Source organism: Zophobas morio, unplaced genomic scaffold, assembly GCF_036711695.1.
Source record: "Zophobas morio isolate AGI-343-1 ecotype UQ-CSIRO unplaced genomic scaffold, CSIRO_AGI_Zmor_V1 ptg000002l, whole genome shotgun sequence".
Classification (NCBI taxonomy): Eukaryota; Metazoa; Arthropoda; class Insecta; order Coleoptera; family Tenebrionidae; genus Zophobas; species Zophobas morio.
In genome coordinates, this window is record NW_026972107.1 from 7,807,692 (window position 1) to 7,823,330 (window position 15,639).

General features: G+C 30.9%; 1 non-coding gene across 1 annotated transcript; it reads right to left on the minus strand.

Moving 5' to 3' along the window:
• Positions 1-2,331: 2,331 nt before the first annotated feature.
• Positions 2,332-2,404, minus strand: Trnar-ucu (transfer RNA arginine (anticodon UCU)). The gene has a single exon. It is a non-coding gene; the product is annotated as a tRNA-Arg (tRNA).
• Between the last annotated feature and the right edge of the window lie 13,235 nt (positions 2,405-15,639).

Consider the following 15,639-nt stretch of genomic DNA (forward strand, 5'->3'; position numbering starts at 1 on the left):
CTAAAGGCCCCTGAGATTCTTTGAAATTTTTTCAAAGACGGGAGCCTTTGAGAATCTTCAAGTTTACCTTTTTTTTAACAAAACACTAAAGGCTCCTAAGATTCTATCAAACTTTTTCTAAAACAAAAGATCAGGGCATTAAGATATCGTGAGATTTTTTTTAACCAAACACTATAAGCTCCCGAGATTCCTACAAATTGTTTCAATAATGAAGTATTAGAGGCCTTTCAGATACTTTCAAACTGTTTCAAAAAAACCCGGGAGCCTCTGAGAATCTTTAATTTTACTTTTTTTTTTAACAAAACACTAAAGGCCCCTGAGATTCTTTGAAATTTTTTCAAAGACGGGAGCCTTTGAGAATCTTCAAGTTTACCTTTTTTTTAACAAAACACTAAAGGCTCCTAAGATTCTATCAAACTTTTTCTAAAACAAAAGATCAGGGCATTAAGATATCCTGAGATTTTTTTTAACCAAACACTATAAGCTCCCGAGATTCCTACAAATTGTTTCAATAATGAAGTATTAGAGGCCTTTCAGATACTTTCAAACTGTTTCAAAAAAACCCGGGAGCCTCTGATAATCTTTAATTTTAGATTTCTTTTTAACAAAACACTAAAGGCCCCTGAGATTCTTTGAAATTTTTTCAAAGACGGGAGCCTTTGAGAATCTTCAAGTTTACCTTTTTTTTAACAAAACACTAAAGGCTCCTAAGATTCTATCAAACTTTTTCTAAAACAAAAGATCAGGGCATTAAGATATCCTGAGATTTTTTTTAACCAAACACTATAAGCTCTCGAGATTCCTACAAATTGTTTCAATAATGAAGTATTAGAGGCCTTTCAGATACTTTCAAACTGTTTCAAAAAAACCGGGAGCCTCTGACAATTTTTTATTTTACTTTTTTTTTTAACAAAATACTAAAGGCCCCTGAGATTCTTTCAAATTTTTTCTCAATAACAAAACACCAGGAAGCCCTAAGATTCTTTTTTTTTTCCTTCAAATACAAGAAGCCCCCGAGATTCTAAAAAATGGTTTCAGTAATGAAACACTAGAGGCCCCTGAGATTCTTTCAAACTGTTTCAAAAAAATCCGGGAGCCTCTGAGAATCTTTAAATTTACCTTTTTTTTAACAAAACACTAAAGGCCCCTGAGATTCTTTCAAACTTCTTCTAAAACAAAAGATCACGGCATCAGGGTATCCTGAGATTTTTTTAACCAAATGCCATAAGCCCCCGAGATTCTTACAAATTGTTTCAATAGTAAAGTACTAAAAACCTTTGAAATTATTTCAAACTGTTTTCAAAAACTAAACAAGAACCCCCTGAAAATCTGTCAAAGTTTTTCAAAAATAAAACTTATCGAACTCGTGACACTAAATTTTATTATGTTTAACTGCAATTTTCTCATCGCGTTTCTTACGTGCCCTTATATCAAAATTAACAACCGTCAACTAATATAATAACACTGCTGCCAATACTTTAGAGAGTTGTCAACACAAAAATTTGCTTCAATTGTTAATAGCTAGTCATCGGTAAATTTTTGTTTATGCAACCAACAATATAATTGGAAGTGATAATATGAGTTGAACGTATTTTAACATTTTCTTTTCATTCTATCAATATATTTTGTCCTAATTTCCGACGGTATCACTAGTCAAAATTAATGCCACGGACCGTTAATGGGTCAGTAAAAAAATATAAATTGTGGGCTTCTAAATAAAATGAAGTGTGGCAACGTTTAAAAGTAATGTCAAAAATAGAAAATCCGCAAAATTCAAAAAGATTAAAATTGTAATGGACCAAAGTGCAGTCCAAGATTTCTCAAACGAAATGCCAAAAATCGAAAACCCGGGAAATTTAAAGATGTAATCGAAAATTATGATCATCTAAAAACGGAGGACCTACTTGTGCTGTGAAAACAATATTGAGACATGCTTTTGTGCCCCTTGTTGAATTAAATATATTTTCGTGATGTTTGGTGTTCATTGGAATACAGTGTGTCCCCCAATAGAATTTACAACGGGGAAAAACGGATTTGTGATTTTCCAAAAAAAAATATTTATTTAAAAAAATCTGTATTATTTAAAAGTTTTTGTATGTGAAATATTTTGTGAAGTACAAATAAAAAAAATCTTATATATTCAATCCGGGGACATACTGTATATGTAAATTGATGAGTTTTCTTCCATAAATTAGCTTATTTTTTAAATAAAATAATAATAAAAATAAAGCAAGTCAGTAAAATTTGATGATACCAATGTTACATAACAGTTCACACTTGTCAGAAGTATGATGAGATTGATTTTATAAGTAAAAAAAGGCTGAACGCAGCCATCCCTGGCGGGGATCGAACCCACGACCTTTGGATTAGAAGTCCAACGCGCTATCCTCTGCGCCACAGGGACGATGTTCGGTCCACCGTCCCACCAGTTTAAGCGTGGAGACACGCATTTACCATAAAAAAAATTGATAACACGCACAAAAATAATCAAAAGGCCGAAAATAACCAACCGAGAAAACTCCCACCGCACCACTTTCAAATTACTCGTTCGCAACGAGCCCCTGTTCCGCTCCAGCGCGTTCGCTCCTTAGCTCCACATTTCCTGAGAATTTCACTCCTAAAATCCGTTATATCCCGTCAGCCCTCATCCTTCAGCCCAGGTGCGAAAATTGCCTTAACCGCGTTTTCCGCCGCAAAAAATCATGCAAATCTGCGTTGATTGACGTCCAGGATATTAGCCCCCAGCGGCGGCGCGTCCACCCCGGAAATGAAAGCGTTAATCCGAAACATCCCCAGGGCCGGCACCGAACCGAATGAATTCGGTTTCTTGTTCCATTGGCATGTTTACGTCTTGCCGTAATGGAGGTGTAAAGTTGAATCTAGGCAATAAAATACCTGAGATTAGCTACTTGGCCATGGCTGGAATTCGCAGCCTCATTGGTCCTCTGAGATTCACCTGGGCTATGGGTTGCTTTGCAATTAAGATCCCTGCAACTATAAATCTCGACTTGTCGCAGTGTGTCGTATTCACTACACGGGGGCATATTTGAGCCCACAAATATAGCAGTAATTCCCTACACAGGGTCTATAAACGTAACTGATTTATTTTTGTCATACTGTGAATTGGGTTTAGGACCATTTGTTGGGTGTTCCAGTCGAGTTAAAGTTACTATCAATAATATTTCTATATCAGTTCGACTTTGCTTTATAATATAACGTCAGTTTGGCAGTTCGGTTAGAACCCCTATTTCGATAAGGCGGCAAAAACCAAGACCTACTTGATTTTACATTTTATTTTAACTGTATAAAAAAATTAAAAAAATTGGTCGATGGTTATTTCGACAGAACATCCCTCACTTCTGAAGTGTAACCCAACAAATCTCGCCCTTTGGAAAATTACAAACATCGATAACCTCTATAAAATAAAAACCAGTATTTATTTTTTTGTTTCTTCAATTTTTCGAGTTTTTAATAGTATATTAAAGAACGAGTTTCATAAGGCAAATATTGAGGCACGAATCCAAGTTTATAGAACGAGCGGCGAAGCCGCGAGTTATATAAAGGATGAGTGCCTCAATGGCCTTATGAACGAGTTATTTATACTATTTTTTCTACCGCACACGTTTTTTCCCAAAGTTTAATTGAAATTTGCATTTTTTTTTAATCTGGGGACTTTTGTCGTGGTTGGTGATGGGTCGGTCTGACACTAACCACGAAATATTTGAGGTTCGAATTTTCACAACAACAATTGTAATTCGAACCAATTCGAGTTTTTGTAATTTAAAATTGGTTAAAATGTCTTGCGAAGAAGTTACGCGTCCGGAAACATGGAAAATTTTAAGTTTAGATTTGCCACTGACATTCACCTGAGATTTCTCGTCATTGCTACCAATCTTACCGATCTAAATTACACCAGATCTATTAAAGAACGCCTTTCCTCTATTAACGAACTGCTGTGACGTCATTTGCGTGCGTTAATAGCTCTATTAGAAAACCAAAAAACGTGGGCGGTAGAAAAATAAGTTTAAATTTTTCAGTTTTCCAACTTACGAATTTTTCAATTTTTGCTTTGCAATTTTTTGTTCGGGTTTTTTATTTTCTTTATAATTTCAATTATTCAATTTTTCAATGTTTCGATTTTATAATACATATTTTGTTTTATCGACTTTAATTTTTTCAATTTTTGGATTTGCGATTTTTCAATTTTTAATTTTTTTGTTTCTTCAGCTTTTAGATTTTGCAATTTCTCGAGTTTTTAATTAGTTTAAATTTTTCAGTTTTTCAATTTTCCATACTTTCGAATTTTTTAATTTATCGCTTTGAGTTTCTCTAGCTTTCAATTTATAATTTTTTTTGGATTTTTCAATTTTTCGCTTTTAAGTTTTCCGATTTTTCAATTTTAGTTTTGTAATTTTTCGGTTTTTCAACATTTTTCAGTTTATCGATTTTTCAATTTTTCCTTTCTTCAATTTTTGATTTGCGCTTTTTCTAGTTTTCATTTTAAATATAAAATATTAACTATAATTTTTAAAAAATCTTCACTTTTTCTATTTTACGATTTTAGAATTTTTACATTTTTCAATCACTGGATTTTTAGAAAACTTTTTCATTTATTCAATTTTTCAATGTTTCGCTTTTTAATTTTTCAGTTTTTCGTTACGTAACTTTTCAATTTTTCGATCTTTCAATGTTCTAGATTTTCGACTTTACAATTTTGATTATTTTTTTTTCGATTTGTAAATTTCTCGATGTTTAATTTTCCAATGTTTCAATTTTTCGTTTCTTCAGTTCTTCGATTTTACGCTTTTTCGATTGTGCAAATTTTTGTTTCTTCAGTTTTTCGATTTTTCAATTTTTTTTCGATTTTTCAGATTTTAATAATTTTTCAATTTTTCCGTTTTCCGATTTTTCAACATTTCGAATCAACGAAAATTAAAAATTGCAAAACTGTAAACTGAAAAATCAAAAATAAAAGCACGAAAATGTATAACATGAAAACTTTGAAACATCTAAAAATTGAAAATCAAGAACTTGAAAACTTGAAGAAACGAAAAATTGGAAAGATTAAAAAATTAGAAAATAAATATTGTAAAATCGAAATATTGACAATTAAAAAAATCGGAAAATCTGATAACTGAGAAATTCAAAGACTACAAAAAAAATATAAAAATTGGAAAGTCGAGGAAATGAAAAATCGAAGATTGAAAAATTATAAAATCGAAAAAAATAAAGGAAATGAAAAAACGAAAAAGTATAAAATGAGAACTTTGAAAAATCTAATTGAGAACAAGAACTTGAAAAACTGATGAAATGAAAAATTCAAAAGTCAAAAAATTAAAAATTCAGAAACTTTAAAATCCAAAAAGTACAAAATCGAAAAAACGAAATATGTATAGGAAGATCAAAATATTGAAAATGAAAAAAATCGGAAAATCGGATAACTGGAAATCCAAAAATTGCATAATTGAATAATTTAAAAATTGGAAAATCGACAAAATCAGAAATTGAAAATTTGGAAAATTGAATAAACAAAAAATTATAAAATCAAAAGAAACGTTGAAAAAAATGAAGGAAATGAAAAATCCAAAATTATAGAATGAGAACCTTGGAAAATCTAATTGGGAATTAAGAACTTGAAAAACTAATTAAACGAAAAATTCAAAAATCGAAAAATTAAAAGTTTAGAAACTTTAAAATCGAAAAAGTACAAAATCTAAAAGTACAAAATGTTGAAAATTAAAGAAATCTTAAAATCGGATAAGTGGAAATCCAAAAATTGCATAATTGAAAAATTTAAAAATTAGAAAATCGACAAAATCCAAAACTGAAAATTTGGAAAATTGAATAAACAAAAAATTATAAAATCAAAAGAAACGTTTAAAAAATCAAGGAAATGAAAAATCCAAAATTATAGAATGAGAACTTTGGAAAATCTAATTGGGAATCAAGAACTTGAAAAATTAATTATGTAAATGAAAAATTCAAAAATCGAAAAATTAAAAGTTCAGAAACTTTAAAATCGAAAAAGTACAAAATCCAAAAGTACAAAATGTTGAAAATTAAAGAAATCGGAAAATCGGATAACTGGAAATCCAAAAATTGTATAATTGAATAGTTTAAAAATTGGAAAATCGACAAAATCAGAAATTCAAAATTTGGAAAATTGAATAAACAAAAAATTATAAAATCAAAAGAAACATTGAAAAAATCAAGGAAATGAAAAATCCAAAAAGTATATAATGAGAGTTTTGAAAAATCTAATTGAGAATCAAGAACTTGAAAATTTAATTAAATGAAAAATTCAAAAATCGAAATATTGAAAATTAAAGAAATCGGAAAATCGGATAAGTGGAAATACAAAAATTACAAAATCGAATAGATTAAAATTTGGAAAATCGACAAAATCAAAAATTTTAAATTTGGAAAATTTTGAATAAACAAAAATTTATAAAATCAGAAGAGACATTGAAAAAATAAGGGAAATGAAAAATCAAAAAAATATAAAATGAGAACTTTGGAAAATCTAATTGGGAATTAAGAACTTGAAAAATTAATCAAACGAGAAATTCAAAAATCGAAAAATGAAAAATTCAAAAACTTTAAAATCTAAAAAGTAAAAAATCCAAAAACAGAAATATGTATTGTAAGATCGAAATATTAAAAATTAAAGAAATCGAAAAATCGGATAACTGGAAATCCAAAAATTGCAAAATTGAATAGTTTAAAACTTGGAAAATCGCCTAACTCAAAAATCGAAGATTGAAATTTTGGAAAATTGAATAAACAAAAATTCATAAAATTGAAAGAAACATTGAAAAAATAAAGGAAATGAAAAATCCAAAAAGTATAAAATTAGAACTTTGAAAAATCTAATTGGGAATCAAGAACTTAAAAAATTAATTAAACGAAAAATTCAAAATTCGAAATATTAAAAATTCTGAAACTTCAAAATTGAAAATGTACAAAATCGAAAAAACAAAATATGTATTGTAAGATCGAAATATTAAAAATTAAAGAAATCGAAAAATCGGATAACTGGAAATCCAAAAATTGCAAAATTGAATAGTTTAAAACTTGGAAAATCGGCTAACTCAATAATCGAAGATTGAAATTTTGGAAAATTGAATAAACAAAAATTCATAAAATTGAAAGAAACATTGAAAAAATAAAGGAAATGAAAAATCCAAAAAGTATAAAATTAGAACTTTGAAAAATCTAATTGGGAATCAAGAACTTAAAAAATTAATTAAACGAAAAATTCAAAATTCGAAATATTAAAAATTCTGAAACTTCAAAATTGAAAATGTACAAAATCGAAAAAACAAAATATATATTGTAAGATGGAAATATTGAAAATTAAAGAAATCGGAAAATCGGATAACTGGAAACCCAAAAATTGCAAAATTGAATAGTTTAAAAATTGGAAAACTGACAAAATCAAAAATCGAAACTTGAAAATTTGGAAAATTGAATTAACAAAAAAAATTATAAAATGAAAAGAAACATTGAAAAAATAAAGGAAATGAAAAATCGAAAATGTATAAAATGAGAACTTTGAAAAATCTAATTGTGAATCAAGAAGTTGAAAAATTGATGGAACGAAAAATTCAAAAATCGATAGATAAAAAATTCAGAAACTTTAAAATCAAAGAAACGAAATATGTATTGTTAAATCGAAATATTGAAAATTAAGGAAGTCAGATAACTAAGAGAAAATCAAAAACTGCATAATGAAACATTTTAAAATTGCAAAATCTAGGAATTAAAAATCAAAAATTGAAAATTTGAAAAATTAAATGAACAAAAAATTATAAAAATTAAAGGAACATTGAAAGATATAAATGAAATGAAAAAGTAGAAAACGAAAACTTTGAAAAATCTAATCACTAGAAATCAAGAAGCTGAAAAATTGAAGAAAAATTCAAAAATCGAAATATTAAAAATTGAAAAACTTAAAAATCGAAATAGACCAAAAAGAAAAAAAGGACGAAATATTGAAAATTAAAGAAATCAGAAAAGCGGAAAACTGTAAATCCAAAAATTGCAAATTGAAAAATTTTAAAATTGGAAAATCGAGGACCTGAAAAATTGAAGAGTGAAAATTTGAAAAATTGAATAAACGAAAAAGTATAAAATCGAAAGAAACATTGAAAAAATAATGGAAATGAAAAAACGAAAAATTGTGTTACAAAATCGAGAAAATGAAAAAAAAAATTTTTAAATCTTCCAGGTTTCGTTAATTACATGTTTTAAAATTCATCATTTTCGTTCAAAAAGTAAAGAAAAAAAAATACAGAAAAAAATTGAACAAAAAAAATTGGGCATGATAATTAATTTTCGTTTACAATATACAGACGAAATTACTTATTTTGTCAAAATTATGAATGGCCCACTATGAAAACAATAAACACTGTAGTGATCTAAAGTGAAGTCTGGCAACATTTAAGTGAAATGTCAAAATTCCAAAACCCGCCAAATTTAAAAATTGGGGAACGAAAAACTGATAAATCGAAAAATTGAGGAAAGGAAAAATTCTAATGTAATAAGAACTGCTTTCAACTTATATAATTATCCTTGAAAATCAGACTTACGAATTAAAGCATTTATGATGTAAAAAAAGATTTTCCTCGAAAATGGATGGAAGTAGTCAACGCAGCCGGTGATATTTCTGCCCAGGTATTATTTCTTACGTTGTTCATTAAATCTAAATACGCGCCTAATTATGATGTCACTTTATCTCCCGCTTCCCTTTATGTTAAAATGGCCCGGAAACACCGGAATCCACTTTCTTGAAGTTCCCAAGTATCACAGTGCGACTTATTCACCGGACCCACCCCCTGCTGTGGCAGTCGTGTGGTGTGGTGAAGTATAGTAAAAGGAAATTAAACGTCTAGCGATGGGGTAGCGAGATATGCGGGAAAGAAGGTAATTAAGTGAATATCTCAAAGGGAAGAACATCCCCTCCGAATAATCCAAATTACAAATCCGCCAAAAACAATTATTCGAGCGGAGAATTTGAAATATTTTATTTGCCATGTAGAGCCTGGAACGTCATAATGAAATAACGCAACTAGCACAAAAGTCTTTATAAAAGCTCCGGGAACGTTGTGGAACTAGTTCACGGAGTCAAAGCTTTAAAACTAAGCTGTGTAATCGACAAACATTTGTACAACTCTCACACAACTTTTATATCAACACAAAAGAGAACGAAAAAAAATTAAAACAATAAACAGTTCGTCTTGAAGCGGAACTATAAACAGCTCGGGTTTTTTTTTAACTGCTGCAGCGGGACCAAGTACGTAAATAAGACTTTGTAGGAAACGAAAGAGTTACTTTATAAAAGAATCGAATATCGTTTTCTTTATTTAGAACTGTTTATCTTGTGGTGACCGGTTTCTCTAAGTAACTAGGCATCTTCAGACATTTACAAATTAACAAGAATTGTCAAAGTTGAAAATACATTTAAATAACACCGTAAAGAGTCATAAAAGTCATGCAACAAAAAAATGTAAATATGTATGTACTAGAAATACCGTCATATTTATGGTTGACAGATAAAAATCATTTATTTTGTTATATTTAGAATTTAGAAGGATCAGGAATAATTTGGAAACGATCTAAATAGCACTGAAAAATTTGAAAGAATCTTGAGGATTCCTGACGGTGTCTTTGAAAAAAAACTGAAATTATTCTAAAAAGTCTAAAAGAGGCTGAAAGCATCCAGAGGCATTCGGAATAATCCGAAAGAATCCGACAAAAATGAAAATAATTTAAAAGAGAATCAAAAAGAATCCAAAAGGATTCGAAAGGAAAAATCGTAAAAAAATAAAAGAATCTGGGAAAATCTGAAGGAATCTGGGAAAATTTAAGGAAACCTGTAAGAAAATTTTGAAAGGATCTGGAAGCATCTGAAACGCTCTGAAAGGGTGAAAAATCCTAAGAGAATATGAGAGAATCTGAAAAAAAATTGAAAGAATCTGAGAGAATCTAATGGAATCTGAGAGAATCTGAGAGATTCTGAACGAATTTGAGAGAATCTGAAAGAATCTGGGGGAATCCTAAAGAATTTGAGAGAAATTGGGAGATTCGAAAAGAATCTGAGAGACTCGGACAGACTCTGAAGGGATCTGAAGAAATCTCAGAGAATCTGAGGAAACCTGTGAGAATCGGAAAAAAATTTAAGAAATCTGAAAGAATTTGAGAGAATGTAAGGGAAACTGAGAAAATCCGAGAGATTTCTGAATGATTCGGAAAGAATCAGAAGGAATCCGGAGGATTCTGAGGGAATCTGTGAGAATGTGAGAGAAATTGGGAGAAAAGAATTTGAAGCAATCTGAAGAAATTTGAGGATCCTGTGAAAATTTGAGAGAACCTCGGAGAATCTGGAAGAATTCAGAAAAATTCTAAAGAATCTAGAAAGGATTTGGAAGAGTCTGCAGAAATTTGAAAGGATCTGTAAGAATCTGAAGCGTCTGAATAAAAGTAAAATATTTGAAAGAATCCGAAAAAAATGGAAAGAATCTGAAACACAATAAAACATAATCCAAAAGAATCCGAAAGGAAGAATCGTGAAGAAAATGACAAAATCTAAAAGAATATGGCAGAATTTCTGAGAGAATCTCGAAGAATTTTGAAGAATCTACAAAAATCTGAAGGAAGCTAGAAATGTCTGCTGGGATTTGAAGAAATCTGGAAAAATTTGAAAGTGTCATCTGAAACAATCTGAAATGTAAAAAATTCTGGGGGAATATGACGGAATCTGAGAAAATCTGAAAAAAATTCAAAGAATCTTAGAGAAGAAAGAAATAATCTGAGAGATTCGGAAATAATCTAAAGGAATCTGAGACAATCTGAAGAAATCTAGGGAAATTTGAGAGAACCTCGAAGAATCTGGAAGAATTCAGAAAAATTTTAAAGAATCTAGAAAGGATTTGGAAGAGTCTGCAGAAATTTGAAAGGATCTGTAAGAATCTGAAACGTCTGAATAAAAGTGAAAAATTTGAAAGAATCTGAAAAAATAGAAAGAATCGTAAAGAAAACGAAAGAATCTAAAAGAATATGGGAGACTTTCTGAGAGAATCTCGAAGAATTTTGAAGAATCTAGAAAAATCTGAAAGAAGCTAGAAGTGTCTGCCGGGATTTGAAGAAATCTGGAAAAATTGGAAGCATCATCTGAAACGATCTGAAATGTAAAAAATTCTGAGAGAATATGAGGAAATCAGAGAAAATCTGAAAAAATTTCAACGAATCTTAGAGAAGAAAGAAATAATCTGAGAGATTCGGAAATAATCTGAAAGAATCTGAGACAATCTAAAAAAATCTGGGGGAATTTGAGAGAACCTCGAAGAATCTGGAAGAATTCAGAAAAAATTTAAAGAATCTAGAAAGGATTTGGAAGAGTCTGCAGAAATTTGAAAGGATCTGTAAGAATCTGAAACGTCTGAACAAAAGTGAAACATTTGAAAGAATCCGAAAAAAATGGAAAGAAGCTGAAACACAATCAGAAATATTCCAAAAGAATCCGAAAGGAAGAATCGTAAAGAAAATGAAAGAATCTATAAGAATATGGGAGACTTTCTGAGAGAATCTCGAAGAATTTTGAAGAATCTAGAAAAATCTGAAAGAAGCTAGAAGTATCTGCCGGGATTTGAAGAAATCTGGAAAAATTTGAAAGTATCATGTGAAACGATCTGAAATGTAAAAAATTCTGAGAGGATATGAGGGAATCAGAGAAAATCTGAAAAAATTTCAAAGAATCTTATAGAAGAAAGAAATAATCTGAGAGATTCGGAAATAATCTGATGGAATCTGAGACAATCTGAAAAAATCTGAGGGGAATCTGAGAGAAATTGGGAGATTCGGAAAGAATCTGAAGGGATCTGAAGGAATCTGAGGAAACCAGTGAGAATCTGTGGAGAATCTGAGGTAATTTGGGAGGATCTGAGAGTATCTCGAAAAATCTCGAATAATCTAGAAAAAGATTTTAGAAGAGTTGAAAGGATCTGAAAAGAACTGAACAATTTGAAATAGTTTTGACGATTCATGACGGTATTTTTGAAAAAATCTGAAAATATTTAAAAAAATCTGAAACAATCTAAAAAGATCCGAAATAATCCGAAAAAAATTGGAAGAATCTGAAGGAATCCAAAAGAATCCGAAAAGAAGAGTCTTACAGAAAATGGAAGAAACTGAAAGCATCACAAAGAATCTTGAAGAATTTGAGAGAATACGAAGCAAAGAATTGGAAAGAATCTGAAATGATCGGAAGAGATCGGAAGAAATCTGAAAGAATCTCAGGGAATCTAGACGAATCTACACAAACTTGGAATAATCTGGGAGCGTTTGAGAGAATTTGTGAGAGTTTGTAAAGATCTTAAAGGATCTAAAGTGATCTGGAAAAATTTGAAGGGATCTGTAAGGAGATGAACCATTCTAACGAAATCTGGAGGAATTTGAGAGATTGGAAAAGAATCTGAAGAATCAGAATCAGACAGTATCTGAGGAAACCTGTGGTGAATCTGAGAGAATATGAAAGTATCTCGAAAAATCTCGAATAAACTAGAAAAATCTGGAAGACTCAGGAAGAATTTGGAAGAGTCTATAGGGATCCGAAAGAATATGTGAACATTTGAAACGATCTAAATAAAATTGAAAAATTTGAAAGAATCTAGATCAATCCTGACGGTGTCTTTGAAAAAAATCTGAAATTATTCTAAAGAGTCTAAAACAGGCTGAAAGCATCCAGAGGCATTCGGAATAATCCGAAAGAATCCGAAAAAAATCAAAATTATTTAAAAAAAGAATCAAAAAGAATCCGAAAGAAAAAATCGTAAAAAAATAAAAGAATCGGGGAAAATCTGAAGGAATCTGGGAAACCTGAGAGAATCTGGGGAAACCTGTAAGAATTTGTGGAAGTCTGAGAGGATCTGAGAGTCTCTCGAAGAATCTAGAAAAATCTGGAAGAAATTAGAAGAGTTTGCAGCGATCTGAAGCTATCTGAAAAAATTTGAAAGGATTTGGAAGCATCTCAAACGCTCTGAAAGGTGAAAAATTCTAAAAGAATATAAGACAATCTGAAAAAAATTGAAAGAATCTGAGAGAATCTGAGGGAATCCTAGAGAATATGAGAGAAATTGGGACATTCGGAAAGAATCTGAGAGATTTGTACAGACTCTGAAGGGATCTGAAGAAATCTCAGAGAATCTGAGGAAACCTGTGAGAATCGGAAAAAAATTTAAGAAATCTGAAAGAATTTGAGAGAATGTAAGGGAAACTAAGTAAATCCGAGAGATTTAGAAAGAGTCTGAAGGAATCGGGAGAATTCTGAAGGAATCTGTGAGAATGTGAGAGAAATTGGGAGAATTGAAAAGAATTTGAAGTAATCTGAAGAAATTTGAGGATCCTGTGGGAATCTGAGAGAACCTCGAAGAATCTGGAAGAATTCAGAAAAATTTTAAAGAATCCAGAAAGGATTTGGAAGAGTCTGCAGAAATTTGAAAGGATCTGTAAGAATCTGAAACGTCTGAATAAAAGTGAAAATTTTGAAAGAATCCGAAAAAAATGGAAAGAATCTGAAACATAATCAGAAGTAATCCAAAAGAATCCGAAAGAAGAATCGTAAAGAAAACGAAAGAATCTAAAAGAATATGGGAGAATTTCTGAGAGAATCTCGAAGAATTTTGAAGAATCTAGAAAAATCTGAAAGAAGCTAAAAGTGTCTGCAGGGATTTGAAGAAATCTGGAAAAATTGGAAGCATCATCTGAAACGATCTGAAATGTAAATAATTCTGAGAGAATATGAAGAAATCAGAGAAAATCTGAAAAAATTTCAAAGAATCTTAGAGAAGAAAGAAATAATCTGAGAGATTCGGAAATAATCTGAAGGAATCTGAGACAATCTGAAAAAATCTGGAGGAATTTGAGAGAATTTTGGAGGATCTGAGAGTATCTCGAAAAATCTCGAATAATCTAGAAAAAGATTTGATAAGAGTTGAAAGGATCTCTAAAGACCTGAAACCTCTGGAAACAACTGGACAATTGGTAATAGTCTTGACGATTCCTGACGGTATTTTTGGAAAAATCTGAAAATATGAGAAAGAATGTGAAAGAGAGAATCAGAAAGAATCCAAAAGAATCCGAAAAGAAGAGTCGTAAAGAAAATGGAAGAATCTGAAAGCATCACAAAGAATCTTGAAGAATCTGAGGGAATATGAAGCAACGAATCGGAAAGAATCTGAATTGATAAAAGAGATAGGAAGAAATCTGAGAGAATCTCAGGGAATCTAGACAAACTTGGAAGAATCTGAGACCGTTTGAGAGAATTTAAAAAAAAAGTGAAGAAACGAAAAATTGAAAAATCGCAATTTTTTCTCAATATACCCTTTATTTTTGTGGTGTATGTTTGGCTTGTTTTTGGCTCAATTTGTTTTTAATTTTTTGCCCAATTTTTGCTTAATTTATTGTTCTCTTTTTTTATAGAATTCTTGGTCTATTTGTTTTGTTCGATTTGTTGTGCTATTGGTAATTTGATTTTGTCTTCACCTCTTCGATAAGACAACCTTTTCTGGCCACTCTATATCAGACTAATTAAAACTTAAATCGAAATACAGATTTAACGCTTGAAAAGTTACAATCTTGAAATTTACGAGCGCGACCTTATCAAAGTGAGTGAAAGACAGCTGGTTCGCTGGTTGTCAGACTTGCCAGCATTTATATTTTTTCAGGATTTTCAGCCCTTTGCATTAGCGTTGCTTTCGAAAGTCTAATAAAAAAGTCACTTGCAGGCGCAACCTCTAGAAATATTCCGAGCGAGGTGCGCTTTAGAAATTAATTTTTTTGAGTATCTAAGTAGTTCACATGCAGGCTACAGTGTTCGGGGCTTAATGCAGGTCTTTTAATAAATCTTAATTAGCGCGAAAAATTAATAAATTCCCCGTTAACGAGCGCCACATTAAATGGACGTATTCAGAGTACAAACTTCATTAAAATTTTACGCCCTTTCCCAGATCGGCCCAAACTAAACGCATTTTTAAAATTTATCAAACTGGCGTCATGCGTCGCGAGTGGGAGGACTTGTTCTTTTTAAATAACTCATCGGACGTCCGGATCCATATTCAGAAGGTAAACACAAAAACCTACTAAAAATTTTACGCGGGAGGGTCGGAATTTTTATTAAGGATTGATTAATTCATATAATTTTTATTGGCGCCTTTGCGATAAAAACAAATTGTGTAATAACAATAAATCGGGCTTTTTTATTACGAGTGAGGAACGTGGCGTTAACGCTGAAGCTGGATGGCTGTCGATGATAAAAGTCTAATTTTAGTAAATTGGGTTTTATGGTGCATTGGCCGCTAAATAAACATGACTGACAGCGATGTAAATAACGAAGTGTCATTTCCGGCTTGACCTACGACCTGGGAAACGCCACATCGCCCGAAATTCTACAACAAATATTTTCATGGAGAGTTCTGCTTTCGTGCGTTGCTGTGTAATTCGGAAAAATTAATAAATTGCGTCAAATATTTGCTCGGACCAATTTTGCGGGAAGTTGCAGAATGTTCGTACGTGAAAACACGACGAAATGGGTAAATCACGCCACGAAGGTTTTGATTTTGTTGGTTGGCTCAGTGTTGTTGC